A 25,243-nucleotide genomic window follows, 5' to 3' on the forward strand; every position below is an offset into this window, starting at 1 on the left:
GGTGGTCCTGTAAGACACCTGGCTTGTGTCCACTCAGCTCTGGGATGCAGTGTGGTCTGTGTGAGTACTGCGGCACGCCTGGCTGGGCCCTGTGCAAGGTGGCCTCGGGTCATTCTTGGGGTAACATGAGGTTTGCAAGTAACATAGTCCTGGGGTGAAACTTGAACCACATTCTGCTGACTTAATTATTCAATAGAAACGGGATTCTCAAGATTCTAAACCACCGTCCCTACCTTTGGAGGACACATATGTCTATTATATTGTTCAGCAGGGTACCACCTAAGAGTTGACTGCAAGTCAAATTGCTATTTTTCTCCCTGATTCATCTTTGTGAGGTTGGTGTCGTCAGTTTTATAGTTGGCAGCACATCTGATTTAGGAAATAGATTCTACACGTTGAAGCCCTAAATAAAGCTTAGCTTTAGATTGAAGTCCAATAAAGGAATTATCTATAGTTAGTTCACTTATTTCTGGTACAAGTCAGTTGCAAGTCTGAAAATACAGGCTTGAATTTGCATGCTCATTTAGTGGTGCTGATCAGCTGAAATGCTGGTTATTAGAAAGGTGGTAGTTTCATTATGGAACATACTTTGAACTTAATTTCATGTGGGTCTGTTGCTGTTCTGGGAATTTTGTTCTAGGATGTGTTGAAGATGTGCTGTTGCTATCTGGTTTATGAATTGTTGAGGTGCTATTTATTTTTAATGTACTCCCTTCTTTTTTCTTCTCAAAGTGAATAATTAAGGATTAACATTCAACTTTAAGTGAGATCCTTTTACTTCATATTGAGAGTTATTATTACTCTAATTCATGTTACTTTTTCCTTGAAGTTCTGATGTATCTTTAGGAAGATAAACCTTTTTGCATATTAATTACTTTCCTTTTCAGTATTAATTACTATAACTTCAGCAGTGAACATTATTGCATACTTGTTTTATGCCAGGCAGTGCTGCTTTAGATTATTATTATTTAATTTTTATGTCTTTACTAGATTTTTGAGTAATGTCTGTTAGAATTCACATTTTGTAGTGGGGATCTGAGCCCTGGAGAAGCAAACTTGCCAAGGCTACATTTTTGTAAGTGATGAAGTCAGGGTTTGAACATAGGTCTTCTGGCTTAGGATCCCTCGCTCCTTCACCATATACCCTTGATACTGCAGATACAAGCAAATCTTTGCAGTTGAGGAGAGAACTACAGATGCAATCTAGAACTTTCTGGTGAATCAGAAGACCTCAGCATTTCCATGTAATATGCATTTCAGGCCAGTGGTTTAATTCACTTTGCTTAATTTGTTTTGTTCAAGTTGATACCATGCTAATTTGTACAGTCAGTAACTGGAAACATGGGAAGTACCCCAGTAGGGCTCTGGGTTGCAAGATACATTAGCGTGCAATTAAGAAATTCACAGGCTTCATACATAGATATCCTTGAGATTGACTCAGTTGTTATCAAGATGAAAACTGTGGCCCAAAGTATGTATTTCAGAAGATAGGGTGTTGCTTGGTTTTATGTAATAAACAATAGAAAAGTTAAATCAACTTAGGTAACTGGTTTAACAAGTTTTTTTTTTTTTCATTTCAGAAAATTTTCTAGGCCTTCTTTATTATATGTATGCTATGTACATTTCAGTCTCCAAGAAGGTTAAAAAAAGGAGTATTAAATGTTTTTGGAATGTCCCTGACAATTATCTGATCATTTATTCTGGCAGATAAGATTTTGTCATAATTCACCTATGATGTGTTTTATTAGATTTTTCCACTCTAGCAGTTAGGATGACTTTGATTGTGAGTAATAGAAAACCCTGTGCAAAGTAGCTTAAACAGTAAAAGTTTAGGTAAATGAAAAGGTTAGAGGTATAGGAAGATGCAGAATTAATTAATAGCTTGATTCAGCCACTCTGTAGGTCATTTAGGGTTTGGTTTCTTTTTGTTTTTCTCTGTCTGCCAGAGTTGAACTTTGGAGCTGGGCATTTTTCTTTCTCTGCCAGAGTTGAACTTTGGAGTTGGGCAAGGGACAAATTCCTCTAGTTAATGAGCAAAGTGATCACACAAGAATGGCAGGACAAACATCTGATTTTTTAGAAGAGTGAATGGGAGCATGGATGTTTGAGAGGCAGCCAACAAATGTCCACCATGGCCAGTGACTTGGGTACCTCTAATTTAAATTAATAGTATATTAATCTCCTTTCTTCTTCACCCTGTATGTATTGATACAGTATATAATAATGCTGAAGGATGTTTCACTGAATGGCAGGCTGGGGTTTTAGGCAGCAAGAAAAAGAGAACTAAGGGCTGTAAGTTTGCGTGTCACACGGACACTCGCTTTTGGCCCTGGGGATTTCTTCTGAGAAGTGAGAAGTACCTTCAGATGACCTAATTCATTTGGTGGTTGCCCTTTTTTGCCATGTTGTACCAACTGGTATTTTTTTCTTTAGTAAAGGGACCAAGTGGCTGCTCTGTGCAAGTTACTCTGTTGAGTCTAAGTTGATTGAGAAACTTTTCTTAGAAGTATAGCCTTCCTGGTCTTTCAGCTTGGTCAGGGGAATGAGACAGGCACACAAATAGCTAATACTGAGGGTCAAATGTGGAGGGAGGCACAGGAAAAAAGTCTCAGGGGTTAAGAGGAGGGAAAGATTCCTGGGGAGATGAGTCCTTTGTGGGTGGGGGAAGGGGAAAAAGTCGGGACTTTAGAGAATGGAAGAGCTGGGAAAAGGGTGATGTAGTTTGGCTAGAGTCTAAATGCTGTGAAGCGGTTAAAAAAAAAAAAAAGATTCTTATACTAGTTATTTATTCCTGTATAACAAAGTAGCCCAAAACTTAGTGGCTAAACCAACAGTCTTTACTCTCTTCTATGGTTTCTGTGGGCCAGGAATCCAGGAGCATCTTGAGGGGTTCTGGTTGAGGGTCTGGCCTGAGGTCATAGATACATGTTAACAGGGTCTGCAATCACCTGAAGGCCCGACGGGAGCTGGAAGGTTGGCTCCTAGGTGGTTCGTTCACATGCTTGGTCGGTTGGTTCCTGTGCTCTTAGCATGACAGCTGACTTCTCCCAGGGTGAACTTTTGGGATAGAGATAGTCAAGTGGCAGCTATATCTTTTTATGATCTAGCCTTGGAAATCGCAAACACTCTGTTTTAGAAAAGGCCATTCTAAGGGGAGGAGAACTAGGAGTCTTTTTTTTTTTAAGAGAAGAGTGTCAAAGAATGTGCACACATAGTATTGAAACCACTGCTGTTATTGAAAAAAGCCGGGAGCAAAAACAATAGTTGCCTCACAGTGGTTTTCCTTGAGTTTTCTCTGCCGCTGTGTTTACTCATCTTAGCTGGCTAGCCTGGACTGTTTTGATTGGTGTGTTGTTGTTGAGTTGCTCAGTCGTGTCTCAGTGTGTGCAACCCTGTGGACTGCAGCATGCCAGGCTTCCCTGTCCTTCGCTGTCTTCCAGAGTTTACTAAGTCCATGTCCAATGAGTTGGTGATGCTATCTAACTATCTTATCTTCTGCCACCCACTTCTTCTTTTGCCCTCAATCTTTCCCAGCATCAGGGTCTTTTCTGGCTCTTCGCATCAGTATTGGAGCTTCAGCTTCAGCATCAGTCCTTCCAGTGAGTATTCAGGGTTGATTTCCTTTAGGATGACTGGTTTGATCTCCTTACTGTCCAAGAGACTTTCAAGAGTCTTCTCCAGCACAACAGTTTGAAATCATCCATTCTTCAGCATTCAGCTTTCTTTATGGTTTAACTCTCACAGCCTTACATGACTACTGGAAAAAATAGCATTTTGATTAGCAAACTATGGTATCAATGATATTGAAAGTATGTTTTCATCTACTCAACTAGTTATTTAAGATAAAAATTGGTAACTTATTCAAAAGTTATCTTGTAGCAGAAACTTACTTCATAAGTGAGACAAAACAGAAGTGACTCAGGCTGGGGTGGTGAAGGAAGGGTACAGCCTCCAGTCAGCACCCAGGAGGACCCAATAAATGCTTTGAACCCAGAGAATAGTTCTCACTTTGAAAGCCACCAAATTTTGATTTTCTTTGAGAATTCAGTTTGTTCTTTTGAAGAACTCTTCCTTATTCAGGAATTTAGAATTGCTTTGTCAATTGTACTCTTATGGTAAGACTTATTTTCTGTCATTTAAATAATGTAGTTGAATCAAAATGACACAAAATGATGACACAAAATGATGGTTAGTATTATTTCATTCAAAATGTTTGTCTTGTGGCTGGTGGTGGGAGATAGTTGAGAGTGAGGAGGGAACTTTAATTTGAACAGAATCTTCCCCTCTGTGGAGCACATATATTAGTTAAATACACACACACTTGGGATTGAAACGTAAAGTGACAGCAATGAAAATTGGGAGGCACCATTCTCATGTCAGTATCAAAACTAGAAGCCATCCATGACCATGTGACCTTGAACCATCACAGTATGACTGCTGGAGTGGGAGGCAAACTTCTGAGAAGTGGAGAATATGTGTGTTTGGTGTGAGTGTTTTTGATAATTACCAGAAGTAACAGGGGAAATTTTTATGAACCTGATAAGGAAAAATATGCTCATGACTCATGACTCATTAGTTTTCTCAATACAACAATATACTTGCTAAAATCTGCACACTCCCCCCTCCCAAAAAATATTTCTGTAGACTGCAGGAAAAGAGATTCGTTAATACAATAAAGAAATTGGAAAAGCAGAGTGCATTACCTCTCTCTAATTTAGCACATTAAAGGGCAATAGCTAGCAAAATTAAATTTTATTTAAAGAATTTTGAGGATGAAAAGCATGAAGATATTAATTTTTCTCCACTATCACTTTCCACTTTTATTGCTGCTACAATCCACTTTACCCACTTGTTCCTGGAAAAGAAAGAGTATAAAGCTTGTTGCAATGATTTCTTTTGAAAATAAAGAAATGTTGTAGCAGATATAGAAAGCCTAGAAGAAACCAAAGGTTGGGTGGTAAATGAAAGAAGGGAGACTTCATTTATTTTTTTTTTTACAAAGATTGTGTGTGTGTGTGTGTGTGTGTGTGTGTGTGTGAAAGGAGACGGCTGCATTTTGAATTCATCCACTGACAATCAGTCCATGGAATTCTCCAGGCTAGAATACAGGAGTGGGTAACAGGGGATCTTCCCAACCCAGGGATTGAACCCAGGTCTCCCGCATGTCAGGCAGATTCTTTACCAGCTGAGCCACAAGGGAAGCCTAAGAATACTGGAGTGGATAGCCTATCCCTTCTCCAGGAAATCTTTCCGACGCAGGAATTGAACCGGGGTCTCCTGCATTGCAGGCGGATTCTTTACCAACTGAGCTATCAGGGAAGCTGAAGAATTGATGGTTTTGAACCGTGGTGTTGGAGAAGACTCTTGAGAGTCCCTTAAACTACAAGGAGATCAAACCAGTCCATCCTTAAGGAGATCAGTCCTGGGTGTTCATTGGAAGGACTGATGTTGAGGATGAAACTCCAATACTTTGGCCATCTGATGCTAAGAGCTGACTCATTTGAAAAGACCCTGATGCTGGGAAAGATTGAGGGCAGGAGGAGAAGGGGACAATAGAGGATGAGATGGCTGGATGACATCAGACACTTGATGCACATGAGTTTGGGTGAACTCCAGGAGTTGGTGATGGACAGGGAGTCCTGGCTTGCTGCAGTCTATGGGGTCGCAAAGAGCTGGACAACAACTAAACTGAACTGACAATCAGTATTCATACTAGTGGGATTTCCCATCTAGAGTATTGCTAGGGTAGAAATTAGTTGCTGGATCTCCACAATTGCTTCTTAAAATCATTTGCTATGAGCTAGCAAAATGCCACACTAGTTTTTGTTTCTACTTCCTATTCCAGCCGTTCTAGATTTTATGTGGAAGTATTACTTGTGGGAGTGGAAGCCTGAGCTCTTTCTCAGTAGAGTGACTGACATGGAATAGCATCAGGAAACAAATTTCCTTCCTCCTCTTCTCCTCATGCGTTTCTGCACTGACCTCAACATCTAAGTTGGGAGGGTGTCAAAAAGCATTTATAAGATGCTTATAAATAGTATCTTTTCTTCATGCAGCTGAAAAAATTTTCAGCTAATGTCTTCTTCCCTTTACAGGTCTATCATGCAACCCACTGTTTCTTTTTTCTCCACCAAAATATAATTCTGGTTGCCTTCATTTAGGACTAGGCCAGTGGGCCCAATAAATGGGATCTCATTTCTCTTGTTTGAGTGAACGTTTCTCTTGTTTGAATGAGGACAGTTATTATAAACCTGTTCATCTCTGTATGCGATTCATTAATTTCTTCAGGATAGCATTTAATGAAGGCACACTCTGTAGGGCTGTGTGTGTGTTGGGTGGGGCATGAGGCATGGAGGTTATTGTGATCTTAGCATCCAGCCCTCTGTCTTTCTGCCTTTTAGTATTTCACAGTTTGGTGGAGGGTTGGAGAGACAGATAAGTAAACAGGTAGGCCATTTCAAACAAGTACTTATGAAACTCCTGAGGTATGCAAGAAAGTAAATCAAATATCATACAGATATCAGGTTTTACTGAACTTCATTTCTTTCAAGGAGTTGATTGTTTAGCACAGAAAAGAAGGCAACTAACTTAGCAAATATTTAGAGAGCTACCTCTGGGTCAGTATTTGGAAAGTTATAGATTGTTTATAGTTATAGTTTCCAACTAGTGTAGTTGGAAAGTTCGTTTGTTTTCATGTTAATTTGCAAAGAGTCGGATTCAACTGGGCCACTAAGCACAGATATGAACTAAGCCCCTTATATGCAAAGAAAGTAAAGATCTTTGGATGGGAAGTAATTAGAGAATTGTGGAAGAACTGGGAAGCAGAATAGTTAAGAGTAATTAAGGGCTCAGACTCTAGGAGTCATGGGTGTCTGGGTCGGATTTTAGAGTCATTACTTAATAGCTTTGTGATTTTTTTGTGGGAGGAGTTAATTTCCACTCCAAACCTCTGTTACTCTATCTACAAAATGGAGATGATACTGATAATACTTACTGTTCAGTTCAGTTCGTTTGCTCAGGAGTGTCCAACTCTTTGCAACCCAATGGACTACAGCACGCCAGGACTCACTGTCCATCACCAACTCCCGGAGTTTCTTAAACTCATGTCCACTGAGCCAGTGATGCCATCCAACCATCTCATTCTCTGTCATCCCCTTCTCCTCCCTCCTACAATCTTTCCAGCATCAGGGTCTTTTCAAATCAGTCAGTTCTTCGCATCAGGTGGCCAAAGGATTGGAGTTTCAGCTTCAGCATCAGTCCTTCCAATGAATAATCAGGACTGACTTCCTTTAGGATGGACTGGTTGGATCTCCTTGCAGTCCAAGGGACTCTCAAGAGTCTTCCCCAACACCACAGTTCAAAAGCATCAATTCTTTGGCGCACAACTTTTTTTATAGTCCCAGCTCTCACATCCATACATGACTACTGGAAAAAACACAGCTTTGACTATATGGACCTTTGTTGGCAAAGTAATGTCTCTGCTTTTTAATATGCTGTCTAAGTTGGTCATAACTTTTCTTCCAAGGAGCAAGCGTCTTTTAATTTCATGGCTGCAGTCACCATCTGCAGTGATTTTGGAGCCCCCCAAAATAAAGACAGTCACTGTTTCTACTGTTTCCCCATCTATTCTACTATTCCCCATGAAGTGATGGGGCCAGATGCCATAATCTTAGCTTTCTGAATGTTGAATTTTAAGCCAACCTTTTCACTCTCCTCTTTCACTTTCATCAAGAGGCTCTTTTGTCGTTGGTTGCTTTCTGCCATAAGGATGGTGTCATCTGCATATCTGAGGTTATTGGTATTTCTCCTGGCCATCTTGTTTCCAGCTTGTGCTTCATCCAGCCCAGCATTTTTCATGGTGTACTCTGCATATAAGTTAAACAGGTGACAATATACAGCCTTGTTGTACTCCTTTCCCAATTTGGAACCAGTCTATTGTTCCATGGCCAGTTCTAATTGTTGCTTCTTGACTTGCATACAGATTTCTCAAGAGGCATGTAAGGTGGTCTGGTATTCCCATCTCTCTCAGAATTTTCCACAGTTTGTTGTGATCCACACAGTCAAAGGCTTTGGTATAGTCAATAAAGCAGAAATAGATGTTTTTCTGGAACTCTCTTGCTTTTCCAGTGATCCAGTGGATGTTGGCAATTTGATTTCTGGTTCCTCTGCCTTTTCTAAATCCAGCTTGAATATCTGGAAGTTCACGGTTCATGTATTGTTAAAGCCTGGCTTGGAGAATTTTGAGTATTACTTTGCTAGCATGTGCCACTGCTGCTGCTAAGTTGCTTCAATCGTGTCTGACTCTGTGCATCCCCATAGACAGCAGCCCACTAGACTCCTCTGTCCCATGGATTCTCCAGGCAAGAACGCTGGAGTGGGTTGCCATTTCCTTCTCCAATGCATGAAAGTGAAAAGTGAAAGTGAAGTCGCTCAGTCGTGCCCAGCTCTTAGCGACCCCGTGGACTGCAGCCTACCAGGCTCCTCCGTCCATGGGATTTTCCAGGCAAGAGTACTGGAGTGGGGTGCCATTGCCTTCTGCTGCTAGGATGTGAGATGACTGCAATTGTGCAGTAGATTGAGCATTCTTTGGCATTGCCTTTCTTTGGGATTCTAGTGAAAACTGCCCTTTTCCAGTCCTGTGGTCACTGCTGAGTTTTCCAAATTTACTGGCATGTTGAGTGTAGCACTTTCACAGCATATCCTTTAGGATTTGAAATAGCTCAACTGGAATTCTATCACCTCTACTAGCTTTGTTCATAGTGATGCTTCCTAAGGCCAACTTAACTTCGCATTCCAGAATGTCTGGCTCTAGGTGAGTGATCACACCATTGTGATTATCTGGGTCATGAAGATCTTTTTTTTGTATAGTTCTTCTGTGTATTCTTGCCATCTCTTCTTAATATCTTCTGCTTCTGTTAAGTCCATACCATTTCTGTCCTTTGTTTTGCTCATCTTTGCATGAAATGTTCCCTTGGTATCTCTAATTTCTTGAAGAGATCTTTAGTCTTCCCCTTTCTACTGTTTTCTTCTATTCCTTTGCATTGGTCACCGAGGAAGGCTTTCTTATCTCTCCTTGCTATTCTTTCGAACTCTGCATTCAAATCGGTATACTTTTCCTTTTCTCCTTTGCTTTTTATTTCTCTTCTTTTCATAGCTATTTGTAAGGCCTCCTCAGACAACCATTTTGCCTTTTTGCATTTCTTTTTCTTGGGGATGGTCTGATCCCTGCCTCCTGTACAATGTCATGAACCTCTGTCCATCATTCTTCAGGCACTCTATCAGATCTAATCCCTTGAATCTATTTCTCACTTTCACTGTATAACCATAAGGGATTTGACTTAGGTCATACCTGAATGGTCTAGTGATTTTCCCTACTTCCTTCAATTTAAGTCTGAATTTGGCAATAAGGAGTTCATGATCTGAGACACAGTCAGCTCTCAATCTTATCTTTGCTGACAGTCTAGAGCTTCTCCATCTTTGGCTGCAAAGAATATAATCAGTCTGACTTCAGTATTGACCATCTGGTGATGGCCATATGTAGAGTCTTCGCTTGTGTTGTTGGAAGAGGGTGTTTGCTATGACCAGTGCTTTCTCTTGGCAAAAGTCTATTAGCCTTTGCCCTGCTTCATTCTGTATTCCAAGGCCAAATTTGCCTGTTACTCCAGGTATTTCTTGACTTCCTCCTTTTGCATTCCAGTCCCCTATAATGAAAAGGACATGTTTTTTGGGTGTTAGTTCTAGAAGGTCTTGTAGGTCTTCATAGAACTGTTCAACTTCAGCTTCTTCAGCATTACTGGTCGAGGCATAGACTTGGGTTACTTTGATGCTGAATGGTTTGCCTTGGAAACGAACAGAGATCATTCTGTCGTTTTTGAGATTGTTCCAAGTACTGCATTTCAGACTCTTTTGTTGACCATGGTGGCTACTGCATTTCTTCTAAGGGATTCTTTCCCTCAGTAGTAGATATAATGGTCATGTGAGTTATGTTCACCCATTCCAGTCCATTTTAGTTCGCTGATTCCTATAATGTCGACATTCACTCTTGCTGTGTCCTATTTGAGCGCTTCCAATTTGCCTTGATTCATGGACCTAACATTCCAGGTTCCTATGCAATATTGTTCTTTACGTCATCGAACTTCACTTCCATCACCTGTCATATCCACAGCTGGGTGTTGTTTTTGCTTTGGCTCCATCCCTTCATTCTTTCTGGAGTTATTTCTCCACTGATCTCCAGGAGCACACTGGGCACCTACTGACTTGGGGAGTTCCTCTTTCAGTGTCCTGTCTTTTTGTCTTTTCCTACTGTTCATGGGGATCTCAAGGCAAGAATACTGAAGTGGTTTGCCATTCCCTTCTTCCATGGACCACTGTGGAAGATTATATTTTCTAAAGATGTTCAGTCTGATCCCTCATATTTGCTTTTTACAGTGTCACTTTGACAGTCCTTGGCTCTAGTGATAGAGTTTATGTACTTTCTCTTTGATCTGGAGTGGAATATTGTGACCCCCTTGACCAGCAGAATATAGCAGAAGTGATGCTATCTGTCTTGCAAGGCTAGATCACAAAAGTGCTGTGCCTCTCCATTTTGCTCTGTAGTGTTTGTTCTCGGAAGCCAGCCACCCTGCTGTAAGAAAGTGGGAGTAATTGAGCTCCCTGACCCACAAGCTTAGTTGAGCTTCAAGCTGACTGCTAGCTCAGCTCTCCAGCATATGGATGAACCATCTTGAAAATTGGATCCTTCATGAGCCCCATGCAAGCCCTGGCTGCCTTCACATGGAGTCTAGAGCAGCCATGCCAGCCCAATCCTGCCAAATTGTAGTTTCATGAGCAAAGTAAATGACTGTTGTTGTTTGAAGGCCTAAGTTTTAGGAAGTTACATTTATTTAGGATGTTACTTATTGTTACACAGCAATAAGGAACCAGGACATTTGCCATATAAAGTTGCCAAGAAGATTTGATGAAATGATGCATATAAACTGGCACAAAACTGATGCTTCACTAAGATTTTTTCATTATTGTTGGTAGCTGAGAAGCAGAAATAAGTATTAATTCAAAGTTCCGTCACAACCTAAATTCCCCCCTCCAGCCACCGTGAACTTCTGGTATGCAGTAGTTTTTAGGAAACTTGTTTTGTTTGCTTTTCTGTCACTTGCCAAATCTGTCATGTGTCAGCTTCCTGGAGTCCTTTTCTCCTGCGTTTATGATGCTGACTCTGTGCTGGACTCTATCCTCTGTTGAGTCAGTGTTTTCACTGAGTTTTTCAGCGTCACAACCAGACCTGTAATCAGTGTTTAAACTTCTAGAATGTTTTGTGAAAGTCCTGCTTCTGATGTTTTAAAAGCTTTTTTATTGTGGTTCAAAAAACATAATGTAAAATTTATCATCTTAATCATTTTCAAGTGTTTAGCTCAGTGCTGTTCTGTGTGTACCAAGTCACTTCAGTTGTGTCTGACCCTTTGTGACCCTGTGAACTGAAGCCTGGCAGGCTCCTCTGTCCATGGGATTCTCCAGGCAAGAATGTGGGAGTCTGGGTTGCCATGCCCTCCTCCGGGGGATCTTCCTGACCCAGGGCTAGAACCTGTGACTCTTATATCTCCTGCACTGGCAAGCAGGTTCTTTACCACTAGCACCATCTGGGTGTAGTTCAGTGCTGTCCACTATATGAACACTGTTGTGCAATAGATTGCTTATATATCTGAACTAAATCTCTATACCTGCTTAACAACAACTCCCATTCCCTGTTCTCCATCTTCCCAACCCATGGCAACCACTGTTCTACTTTCTTCTTTCTATTTCTAAGAGTTTGACTCTCTCATGTAAGTAGAATCATGCAGTATTCGTCCTTTGGTGACTGGTTTATTTCACTTGCCGTCATGTCCATAAGATTCATTCATGTTGTAGCATGTGAGGGGATTTCCTTCTTTTCAAAGGCTGAGTAATATTCCATTGTACATATAGACCACGTTTGCACAGTGCACTTTAAGGTTTGGAATGGGTAATGCAAAAAGTCACAGTTTAGTGAATCTGAGTAAAGTGTGAACACTGGGAACTTGGGACAGGCTTGACTTCAATATTCGTGTGCTTTGCTGCAGATCCTGAAATGTACTCATGAGTCCTTACACAGCAGAAAAAATAGGCTTTCATTATTATTTGCATCATATAACAGATACATATATTATTATAATGTCACTAAATGTTTATTAGCAAGTTCCTTTAAGTAGTGACCTACTTTAGTTCATTTAAAACATGATTCAATTTACTGAAACATAATTTACAAATAATTTTTCAAATGAAGTTCCCTTGGGTATTTACTAGCCAGCAAATGATAGCACTGTGAGTAAGTGGAAGAGTCCTGAGAGAGAGAACACGGGATGCAAGGAGGAGGGAGTGCTTGTGAATGTGAGCCTGTTTCAGGCCTGATGAATGGTGTTTGACTGTAGTGTTGGAACCCATGAAAGATATTGATTGTGGATGTTGGGAACATTTTAATCTCTCATTTCAAAAGACAAAAAAATGTATTTTAGAACCCACTGGTGATTTTTTAATTTTATTTTAAAGAAAAGGAAGCATGGCATTCTGTGTCTTAGAGCTTACTGCCTTCTGACTCTGGCCACTGAAGAGGTTTATATATGCTAGAAAGTTAAATTTGTGCTGGGAAATTATTAGTTAAATAATTAATATGTAAAAACCATTATATTTCATAGTTCTCGAGCAGAGATTCTCAACCTCAGTGCTATTGACATTTTAGGCCAGATAATTTTTTGTTGTTGGAGGGATGTTCTTTGGCTTGTAAGAAATTATCAGAATATCTGGCCAATACTCTCTCTAGCACACCCTCTACCCACGTTTTGTCAAAGAAAAATATCTCCAGACATTGTCAATTGACCCTAGGGGAGGAAGAACCACTACTGTTGGACAACCACTGATTTTATATAATGTCTGTATATAGATGTATATATAGATATATGTATAAACAAATACATATATCCTTGAAGAATACATTAGTATTTTTGCCTAATTTGCCTGAATGGTATAGTATGTATATATTGATCTTCATCTTTTGTCCATTTGTTAATGTTTTTGAGATTCAGCCATGATATAATTATAGTTTGCTGCTGCTGCTAAGTTGCTTCAGTCGTGTCTGACTCTGTGTGACCCCATAGACGGCAGCCCACCAGGCTCCTCCGTCCTTGGGATTCTCCAGGCAAGAACACTGGAGTGGGTTGCCATTTCCTTCTCCAATGTTTATGTATATTTAATTGGTGTATATTGGGTCACCTTTAGACCATGCATGCTGCTAAGTTACTTCAGTCGTGTCTGACTCTTTGTCACCGCATGGACTGTAGCTCACTGGGCTCCTCTGTCCATGGGATTCTTCAGGCAAGAACACTGGAGTTGGTTGCTCTTTCCTTCTCCAGAGATCTTCCCAATCCAGGGATCAAACCCGCATCTATTACAAGATTTCCCTGGTGGCTCAGACAGTAAAGTGTCTGCCTACAATATGGGAGACCCAGGTTCAATCTCTGCGTTGGGAAGATCCCCTGGAGAAGGAAATGGCAACCACTCCAGTATTCTTCCCCATGGATGGAGAAGCCTGGTAGGCTACAGTCCATGGGGTCACAAAGGGTCGGATACAACTGAGCGACTTTACTTTCACTTTCATTGGCAGGCAGGTCCTTTACCACTAGCACCACCTGAGAAGCTCCCTTTAGACTGTATCACTTTTTATTTATCTGTTGATGAGCATGTAAGTTGTTTCTAATTTTGCCATAGAAAACTATTCCTCAGTGATTATTTTCATCCATGTTACCCTGAGAGTGTATGTGATCATCCTGCTAAGTCACTTCAGTCGTGTCGGACTCTGTGCGACCCCACAGACGGCAGCCTACTGGGCTCCTCCGTCTGCAGAATTTGTTCGACTTTACTATAAATGACCAAATTGCTTTCCAAACAAGTTATATTAATTTATACTCCCAGTTGGCAGTACGTGTGATCCTATTTACACCACATTCTGACACTTGATACTGTAGAATTCTTTAACCTTTGTTCATCTGAAAGATGACCATGCTATCTTAATTGCTGTTTTAATTTACATTTTACTGATTACTAGCGAGTCATCAAGTTTTAAACCTGGAAGGACCTTTGGAGTTTTCCAGTCAACACATATTTTAAAGATGGCAAAACGAGACTAAGAATATTTTCTTACTTCTTTCTTACCTTTATTTTTCTTCACTAAGAATATTTTTCTGCCTCATTGTTTTATGCCCTTCATTGTTTTGTCATTTTGAATTCAGGAGCAAATCAAACGGAAATCTTTCACATTTTCAATGAAGACAGGAAATGTATAGAGGAAAAAAAATAAAGATTTTGACAGTATAGATTTCCTCCTTGCAATATTTTCTTTTCACCAGCCACCGCAAGAAGATGGCTGTTTACTGATCTTGTTATGTTAGGCACAGGACCTAAACCGAGGAGGGTACACAGATGTTTGCATGAATGATGGAGTGAACCCTGAGATGTAATGAGCAAAAGACAAAATCCTAGCAGCATCTAGTCCTTTGTTTTTCTCATCTCCTCTGCATCTTAAGTTTAATTTCCTAATTCTGCTCGTAGCCTCAGCAGACCTGGGAATTACTAAGAAGGGAAGGAAGTGTCAATATTTTCCTTATTTGGGTGCACTTCCTGGTGAATTTTGATCCATGCTCCCAAGGTCTGCCCCTCTTGAGGTGAGATTCCTGGAGGCCAGCTGTTGAGATCAGACAGTTGACCCTCGTGGGCAGAGCAGTGTGGGCACTGTCCCCTGAGGGACATGTGGTTTTCTCTGTAAGGCCTCCAGACTGGAAGAGGTCATGCCTGTCTCTGTTGTAACTGTCCTGACTCTAATAAGCCTGCCTTCCCAAAAACCTCATCCCCATTAATGAACCCAGCATCCCAAGTCTCAGTAAGCCTGCCAGACATGATTTCAGTGCCCCATGCACAAGCAAGTTTAATTGCTGTATGATTGCCTCAGATATGAAATGAAGAAACTTATTACTTTCAAGGCTAGCATTGTGTTTCTGTGCAATTCATTTCATCACAGGTATTTGTGTCAGTCAAAACAACATGGAAATGTATTTATTTTATTTTGTGATTTGGGAGAATAAGTGCAGATAAGCTGGCTTTCCCCAAAGTTAAACTCTGTGAGCTTATTTTTATGCTAAATGATGCACGTAATGCATATTAATATTTTGTCAAGCTGAAAAAATATTTCTTGCTGAGATTCTGTTTAGAGGCTTTTTTTACAGCCACTGCATGCAGGATGCTGCGTGTTCATTTCTTCTGTGATCTGTGTTTTGAGTAGGCATCTGCTGATAACCTACTATGGGCAGCATACTGTCACGTGGCTGGAGCTAGAAAGAGAACTAAGAGGAATGTCCTGCCTTTGGAACCCTCTATCAAGTGAAGACAAAGATTTGCTAACAGTCGTTGAGAAAGGAGACACATGCAGAGAATAGGGGGCAGAGAGGAAGAACTGAATAACCACTTTGGGTAACTTCCAGGTTTTCCCAAAGGAGGAACATTCATGCTGTATCCTGAAAAATGTGTGAGTATGACAAAGATTGGGGGTGACGATGGTACTGAGGCTTGGCTTGGGCTGAAAGGGGAAGCCACTCCAGGCAGAGGAACTGAATGTGCTAAGGCTGGGATTGTGAGAAATCCTGACCTTTGGGGAAGAATTGTTAGTATTCATTCTTGTTGTTTGGTCTAGATGTATTTAAAACATCCATGCCCTACTCCTGGGAATGATTCATTTGGATAAAATCCCATTATCACCCCCAAGTTATGTTGTGTTACACAAGCATTTCAGCCCCCAGCTGGTGGCCGCATTACCAAAGCTTCATTGATCTGGCCACAGTGACTGCTCCCCAGGGAATGCTTGCTCAGCAAATGCCTCCTTCTGGGGCCAATTTCATAGTGTCCACACTTTTAGGGAGGACTCCTGATCATGTGCCCATTTGCATTTTAATTAGAAAAGATGAAAAATGGGGGGGAGGGGAAGGGAAGAAATCTGAGCCAACTAATAGCTGGTTTTTTAAAATAGATATTTTGTTGTTTCATCAAAACAATTATCCAGCCACAGCCTCAGTCTCTTTAGTACTGAACTTTTAAGCCAGCCTTTCAGATGCCATAGAAAACTATGGGGAAAAAAAAGAAAAGATCTAGGAAACTTTTGGGACTGGAGTGTGAGACCTCTTGCTATTCATGCTGAATTCAGAACCTTTACTTACCTCTCCACAGAGAAGCTAGATCTCAACACAGATTGGGATTCATGGTGCTGCAGTTGGGGAGTGGTTGGACAGTGTTTTGGGTATAAGAGAACCCTAATGTAAATAACCTGAAGGGCCCCAGGGAATTTATCTATTATTTACTAGGATGTTACTTGCATTAATGTGGAGACACATTTGAAGGATGCCTCCTTTTCCACAGAGATCATTATCAGAAGTAAAAATAAGCTGAGAACCCTAGGGATGCCCTGGAAAGCTGACAGAGCAGATCGGCAGTAAAGTGCACTCCTTGGAGTGAAGTGAAGGTGAAAGGGAGGAGCCCCCCAGGGTCAAGTTCAGAGATGGGTCTTGGTGGAAGGGAGAGAGGTATTTTGTGAACCAGTGAGGATGGAAGATGCTCATCCCACACCCTCCTTAAATTGGATGAGTTTCTGTACTGATTTGAGAAGAAAAACCAAACCCCCCCCCCAAAAATTTTGGGAATTGTTCCCCTCTCCTAGTAGTTCCCTCTTTCCTTTTCCTTTTTTTCTATTAGTAGACTTTGTTTTTTAGAACAGTTTTAGATTTAACAGAAAAAATGAGCAGATAGTACAGAGAGTTCCAATATACTTCCCTTTTCTGCACATAGTTTCCCTACTAGCAACATCTTACATCTTTTAAAATTAATGAACCAAAATTGATACATTAATATCCATTAACATCTGCAGTTTACATTAAGGTTCTCTCTTTGTGTTGTACATTCTATGGGTTTTGACAACTGCGTATGTCATGTAGCCAGCATTATAATAGCACACAAAATAGTTCCACTGCCCTGAAAATCTCCTGTGCTCTCTCTGTTCATCACTCTGCTCTCCCGTCCCTTCTGCCTGCATCCCCGTCCTCCAGACCCCTGACAGCTACACACCTTCTGATCTTTTTACTGTTCCTGTAGTTTTGCCTTTCCAGAATGTTATGCAGTTGAAATCAGACTGTCTATAGCCTTTTCACACTGACTCCTTTCACTTAGAAATATGCATTTAAGATTCATTCACATTATGTTATGCTTTGATAGTTCCAGCACAGTTGCTGGGTTCTGTGGTGTAGACTAAGAGTTTGGCTTTGTAAGAAGATGCCAAACTGTCTTCCAAGTTGACTGTACCTTCTCTCCTTGCTTTGAGCTTTCCACATGACTTTAGTTTGGGAGCAGAGCTTAGAGATAATCTGTGGGAAAATGTAGGTGCTGCTTAATGTGTAGTACACTTGATTCTGAAATATCTAGAGAAGTGTTTTATATTGGGTTGAATACGGTAGGTGAAGACCTGACCAACAGTCTCTTACTGTAAGGACATTTATAACTTAACCAGAAGTCAGGGCCAAGTGGCTTCAGATTCATCAGGTAGCTGAGGGAAATCATCAGGGACCCAAGATCTTTTCTTCTGCTCAGCCTTACTGAATATGTTGGCCCTTTGTCTTTTTTCATGCTTCATAGTCTCAAGACAGCTGCTGTAGCACCAGGCACTATGACCTCACAGCCCTAGCAGAAAGAAAGAGGAAGGGGAAACACCAGCAGTTCTCCTCTCCCTTTGTCTCTTGTATTAGAAAAATGACCTTTAGCAGATTTCCTCTGGTGTCTTTTTGGGGGCTCACATGGGTCATTTAGTCACTGTAGCTGCACAGAGGCCAGGAAGTGGCTTTTTTGAGCCCCTTGAATGTTTGACCAGCTCTCACTCATTTATCGCGGGGACTATTGTAGGAGCTACTTGCCCCTTTTTTGGCTTTAGCATCCTCATTAATCTGTGATATGATAAGTGATATCAATTCCTTTCAAACTATGTTTCCATGAGCCTAGACTGTCTGAAGATGAGCTTAGAGGTCCCTGTAGAGGGAGTGGGGGCGGGGAGGGTGAGCCAGGCTCTGGCCTCCCACTTCTTCCTGGATAAGCACTCTTCCAGCTTCCTCACAGATTAGGGCTCCTGAAGGGTTTCTTTTGGATAAGGCTTCTGCAACTAAAATTAAGGATGAAAGCAGTCTGGATTAGATGATGGTGAATGTTTCAGTTCTGAGAGTCAAACTTTTGGACCAAAGTAAGACAAAGCTATCAGTCTCCTCCTAAGTGTTTCATGAAATTCTTAGGATTTTTGCCTTGAAAATTTTTCCAGATGCATATGTTGTGCATAGATTTTGTCCTCTGTCCTAAAGGAGGAGGACTTTGCCATTTGTAAAGTGGGTTTAAATCTTACTTCTTCCTTGACAAGGAGACGCGTTTGGAGGTAGAAGATAAAACAGTGGTCAACAGCCTGAGTGGTACCCCTAAAAGGAGAAAATTTGATCTTCCTTGATCTTTTCAAGCACAGTTAATCAAATGGCCCTGTAATTGAAAAGGATGTGTTCTCTCCCATCCTCTTTGAACTCTTTTCCATGTTTATGTGAAATTGGGGGGCTTTTCAGATGGAAATTTTACCTTTGATGTAGCTATTTCATTTATGGTGAAAAATGTTGTGGGCTTTTAAAATTATTTCAGTTAAAATGCTTTGTAATTAATATTTATCCCCTGAAGTGATTTTTATGAAATTTTAGGAAAAGAGAATATATTAAACACACACACACACACACACACACACACACACAAATAGGTCTGTGTTTTAAAAGTGAGCAGAGGATTTTAATAGACATTTTTCCAAAGAGGACATGCAGGCACATGAAAAGATGGTCAACATTACTAATCATTGGGCTGTGCTTAGTCGCTCAGTCATGTCTGAGTCTTTGTGGGCCCTGAACTGTAGCTCGCCAGGCTCTTCTGTCCATGGGGATTCTCCAGGAAAGAGTAGGGAGACGCAAATCAAAACCACAGTGAGATATCACCTCATACCTGTTGGAATGGCTGTTATAAAAGAAGACAACAAATAAAAAGTGTTGGTGAGGATGTGGAGAAAAGGGACCCCTCATGTACACTGGTTGAAATGTAAATTGGTGCAGCCAGTATGGAAAACAGTATGGAGATTTCTCAAAATATTAAAAACAGAACTACTATACACACACACACACACACACACACACACACACACACACACACACATGGAATATTACTCAGCCATTAAAAAGTATAAAATCTTGCCATTTGCTACAACATGAATGGTCTTAGAGAGTATTTATGCTAAGTGAAATAAGTTACACAGAGAAAGACAAATACTATATAGTTTCACTAATTGTGGAATCTAAAAAACACAAAACAAATGAGCAAATATAGCAAGATAGAAACAAAGTCATAGATACAGAGAATGAACAGGTGGTTGCCAGAGGGGACGGAGGCAGGAGAGAAATAGGTGAGGGAGATTAAGAGGTATAAACTTTCAGTTGCAAAATAAGTGAGTCAGGGGTATGAAATATATAGTATGGGGAATGCAGTCAATAATTATGTTATGTCTTGGTATGGTGACAGATCAAATAGACTTACTATTAATAGTAATAGATTTGTGGTGATAATTTTGAAATGTGCAGAAATATCAAATCACTATTTTGTGTAACAGGAACTAGCATGGTATTGTAGATCAGTTATACGTCAAAAACAAGCAAACAAATTCACACACAAAAAAGAGATCAGCCTTGTGGTTACCAAAGGTGATGCATGGGGGAAGTGGGAATTGGATGAAGGCAGTCAGAAGGTACGAACTTCCAGTTTTTAGATAAGTAAGTACTTAAGTAAGGAAGGAAGTAAGTAAGGACTTCCCTGATAGCTCAGTTGGTAAAGAATCTGCTTGCAATGCAGGAGACCCCAGTTTGATTCCTGGGTTGGACAGATCCACTGGAGAAAGGATAGGCTACCCACTCCAGTATTCTTGGGCTTCCCTTGAGTCCATGGGGTTGCAAAGAGTTTAACATGACTGAGCGACTTTCACTTTCAATGAAGCATAAGGAAGTACTAGGGATGTAATGTACAACATGGTATGTAATTCACACCACATATGTTATATACGAAGGTTAAGAGAATAAATCCTGAGTTCTCATGACAAGGAAAGCAGTTTTTTTCTATTTCTTTAATTGTGTATCTTATATGAGATGATAGATGTTCACTAAACTTACTGTGATAAGTTTATGATGTATATAAGTCAAACCATTATGCTGTACACCTTAAATTGTCAGTTATTTCTCACTGGAATCGAACCGAGGTCCCCAGGTCTCCCACATTGCAGGCAGAATCTTTACCAGCTGAGCCACCAGGGAAGCCCCATTTCTCAAAGAAACTGGCAGAAGAAAAGGAAAACAACCAAACAAATAAACTAGGTCTGTGCTCCCTAAGGACAAATTGATGAATTGACTGCTAAGTGAAGCTGACTTTTTTAAAAAAATAATTCCAGTGGCTTCGTAGTTTGCACAGCACTTTGTGATAGATGGACAGCATGCTGATGCTGATTCCATCCAGGAATGCCCCCCTGATCCTGGGCTGCGTGTTGCTTTTCAGGTCTTATTGGATCGGGGTTTAGACAGAGGAACCCTGCTGTGTGCAAGACAAAGGGCCTCAGTTCTAAGTGAGCATATGCCATCTGATGTTCTACACAGTCCTGTATCGTCTCATTATGATGCATAACTCTTCAAAGCAGAGGTTATTACATTTTGCAGTGGAAATGGCAGAGCTGGAGCTGTAGTCTTCCCAGAAGCCTGAACATTTGCCACTGAGTCAGTTGCTCTACCCTTTTGCAGTTAATTGGCATATCTCACATAAATGCAGGGAAAAGAGAGAATGATCAATTTTTGGAATATTCTTTTGGGTCAGATAATTTGAATATTTTAAATATTTAATCTTCATGTCAACCCTAGGGGAAAGAGAGTTTATGCCAATACCTGCAGTGCGAGTTACAGTATTTTCCCCATTTTGCCGCTGCTCCTGCTAAGTCGCTTTAGTCGTGTCTGACTCTGTGCGACCCCATGGACTGTAGCCCATCAGGCTCCTCTGTTCATGAGATTCTCCAGACAGGAATACTGGAGTGGATTGCCATGCCCTCCTTCAGGGGAACTTCCCAACCTAGGGATCGAACCCATGTCTCTTATGTCTCCTGCACTGGCAGGCAGGCTCTTTACCACCAGCACCAACAGGGAAGTCACAGCGAATTGAAGACTGAGGCTTTTAGAGGAAATGGGTCCTTTAAAGGACGTGTGAAAATCTGCTCAAGATGTTGGAATAATGGTACTACAAGAAACTGCAGATAATAGGCCTCTGTGGATTCATACAATTCCCACCAAGCAAAGTCACTCAGCTTATTCCTTTTATGTGTAGCACAGTGCCATGCCTTGTCCAAAAGGATGGTGAATGTCTGTCTACTGGAAGGAAAAGATAAAAAGTTCAGTCTTTCCTCTTTTCCCACACACTTTCACAGTGGCTTACAGTCAGAGTACTTGGGTTCCCCCTCTACTTGCACTAAGTTGAAGTAGAGGATATGATGGGTTGGCACATTGTGACATTTAAATCAAAATTGCCTGATGCTCCATTTCCCCAAGTCTTGGAAGAAAATAACTTTCCTCCCACCCTTCTTCCCCCAGGAGTTTGCTCAGTGAGTTGAATCAAGGGTGTGCTCCCAGCCCTTCTTGTCCTGTCCTGGCAGAGCCCAGGTGGGTAATGACATCGAGGCAAGGCAGATGGAGGAGGAGCCTGAACCTGGATGGGTGTGCTTCGTGGATGGAGTTGGGTTGCAGATGGGAGGGGATAAACCAGCTGGGGACTGAGGAGTTCTGTCCAGCCAAGTGGCAGAATGTGATGTCCAGGTTGGAGAGTCTTAGGGACACATGTCTGGCCAGCAGTTGTTGGATTGGTGAGGATATATGTGAGGGGGCTGCTCCTTGACACATTAAGTATCAGCATTAATGAAGCTGTGTTTGGACTAGCTCTCTCTAGTGATCCAATGTATCTCAAATCAGTACTGGGTTAGAATATCCTTGAAAGGTGGGGATGATTCTCTTAGGAGGTCAGAATCTCAAGCTGAGTGTGATGCTTCCCAGAAAGGAGCCCAGGAATGGGATAGGGACTCTTGAAAGAAGCCCCCTTGTGCCTCTGGGTTGAGGATGGAGGTGGTGATCAAGGGACACACACAGAGGTCACAGACCTGTTTATCACTTCTTTTGGGGGACTGAGTCCAAGAAGTATCAGTGTGCCTCCATTAAGATCATCCTTTCTGTCATTTTGCAAGAGTGAAAGTGAAATGGGTGATAGTGAGGCTGGAAGACCATGATGTGATAGTAACAGCGATGCACCAGAGCCCATGCTATCTTCTGTTCTCTTGCCCTTCTTTCTTGTTTCCCTGGGGGAGGAAACTTTTCCCCTTTTGGCTTCCTTAGAAAAGTTTTCATTTGTTTCAAGGGTCCAGGAATCATATGTCACGAGGTAAATAAAATAATGGAAACAAAGCAGGAAGATAAACAAGGTTGGTGAAATCAGTCCCTTTTTGGTTGTCGTCTGAGTTACTTGAATTAAGCAGCAAACAGAGCTTCAGAAGAAAGAGTGTGTTGTGGTTAATGAACAACTTTAAAATTAGTATATAGATTGAATTTTCCTGTGAAAGAAACTTGAAAGTCCTGGAGATAGGAAGGGAAAGTAAAAATAAAAAAATAAACCTCCTTACTTTCTAGGTTACTTAGAATACAGTTCAAAAGTCCTGTACTGCTTTTCATGTATTTATACATCCCTCCTCCATGTATTTATACATCTCTATGTAAAGAATAAGTACTACATAAAAAGGTAGTACTTATTCTCTGGTGTCTACCATGTGTCAAGGACTAGACTGGAGTTTGTGTGACGTAAGCTCATTTGATGCTCAAAGGAGTCTTCAGTTCAGTCGCTCAGTCATGTCTGACTCTTTGAGACCCCATGAATCACAGCACACCAGGCCTTCCTGTCCATCACCATCTCCCGGAGTTCACTCAGACTCATGTCCATCGTGTCCGTGATGCCATCCAGCCATCTCATCCTCTGTCGTCCCCTTCTCCTCCTGCCCCCAATCCCTCCCAGCATCAGAGTCTTTTCCATTGAGTCAACTCTTCGCATGAGGTGGCCAAAGTACTGGAGCTTCAGCTTTAGCATCATTCCTTCCAAGAAATCCCAAAGGAGTCTTAATGAAATGTATATTATTGGCCATGTTGATGAGACAGTTGATGTTCAGAGAGGTGATGTGGGCTGCCTACAGGAAAATCACTGGTAAATGGATGTGCAGATTCCAACTCTGTTTTCACAAACATGCTGTTCATAACCCTGTTGGTGTACCTGTGCTACCGAATGAGACTATCTTACATATATCTTTTATAGCCATTGCTTTTACCCAATGTATTCCTCAAGTGTTAGTCAATCAATCGTGTCCAACTCTTTGCGACCCAATGGGCTGTAACTCATTAGGCTCCTCTGTCCATGGGATTATCCAGGCAAGAATACTGGAGTGAGTGGCCACTTCCTTCTCTAGGGGATCCTCCAAACCCAGGGATTTGAACCTGGGTCTCCTGCATTGCAGGAAGATTCTTTATAATCTGAGCCATCAGGGAAGACATATACCTCAAATGTTGATTCAAAGGTGAGCTTGAATAATTTTTGTTAAAGTTTAATTATAGGGTTTTCAGAATAAGAAGTATTCTGATATTTATTTTTAATTGGAGGATAATTACTTTACAAAATTGTGTTGCTTTCTGCCATACATCAACATGAACCACCCTTCAACTTTCTTAATCTTTGATAACTGAATCTTCCTATTTCGAGCATCAAGTATTTTAAGCATTGCTATTCAAAGGGATAGAAAGAGAAAGAAGAAATGAAATTAAGAAATTTTATACTATAAAAGATGATAAAAAAAGCATCTTGAGTTTCCCTTGAGTCTTGTTTTAATATATAAGGAAGTTAAATAAAATTCAGTTGGCTATACATTTTGCAGACATTCTACTCTGTTCGTTCTGGTTAGAGTATGACTAATTTTATATTTCTACCCAGTTTGTTTCTTTCTCATGAAAATCCCTATCTTCAGTCTACACCATTCTGTCTTAGGGTTATATTATCAGATTTAGACGAATATTCCTTCATAACACGATGCAATCATTCTTACTCTCCCTTCGTTTCTTGTTTAATGAAATCATCTGATGCTGTGAACTGTCCTCTTATTACTTCTTCTGTTGTTCAGTCGCCCTCTCCAACTCTTTGCAGCCCCATGGACTGCAGCACGCCAGGACTCCCTGTCCCTCACCACCTCCCAAAGTTTACCCAAGTTCATGTCCATTACTTCTGTGATGCCATCCAGCCATCTCATCCTCTGATGCCCTCTTTCCTTCTGCCCTCAATCTTTCCCAGCATCAAGGACTTTTCCAATGAATTGTCTGTACGCATTAGATGACCAAAATACTAGAGCTTCAACTTCAGCATCAGTCCTCCCAGTGGATATTCAGAGTTGATCTCCCATAAGATTGACTGGTTTGATCCCCTTGCTATCCAAAAGACTTTCAGGAGACTTCTCCAGCACTTGAGTCCTATAGGATTTCCTATATAGTTTTCTCAAAATAGTTTCTCGCTAATACATTGAACACCTGTGTTGTTCTAGTGTAGAGGGTATATACATATATATGTATATACCCTGCAGACCCCTGGCATGCTGCAGTCCATGGGGTTGCAAAGAGTCAGACAGGACTGAATGACTGAACAAAAAAAAGAAAAAGAAATAATATACATATACCTGAAATTTGGAAACAGGCAAAAGGATGAGTCTGTGTCCTTTCAAAGTCATACTGGATTATATAATCCCTACCCAAGGATTATCTAATTCTGTAGGCCTGTGTGCCTTTCTTTGCTTTTCTTAGATTTACTGTTTACTGTTGGATAAAATATTTTACAAGTCTATAAGGGTAGATGAATGCCTACAGAAAATGGTACAATGCAAATGATTCTTTTCCATTAGAAAAGATTGGGAATGCATGTAAGAATTAAAGATTTTAAAATTTAAAAAATAAAAAACTAAAAAAAAAAATTTAAAAAAAAAAGA

The 25,243-nt window shown here is 40.8% G+C and overlaps 1 protein-coding gene across 5 annotated transcripts in view; it reads left to right on the forward strand.

Moving 5' to 3' along the window:
* Positions 1 to 25,243, forward strand: part of ELMO1 (engulfment and cell motility 1) — a 581,422-nt gene that overhangs the window by 31,081 nt on the left and 525,098 nt on the right. For 2 of the 5 annotated variants that reach the window (XM_060414767.1, XM_042248590.1), the window contains exon 2: positions 1 to 60. The exons of 2 other annotated variants lie outside the window; for them this stretch is intronic. The gene's annotated coding sequence lies outside the window, so the exon portion shown is untranslated. One more of the 5 variants, XM_060414768.1, reaches the window with a different exon arrangement.

This window comes from Ovis aries, chromosome 4 (assembly GCF_016772045.2).
Source record: "Ovis aries strain OAR_USU_Benz2616 breed Rambouillet chromosome 4, ARS-UI_Ramb_v3.0, whole genome shotgun sequence".
NCBI classification, from domain to species: domain Eukaryota; kingdom Metazoa; phylum Chordata; class Mammalia; order Artiodactyla; family Bovidae; genus Ovis; species Ovis aries.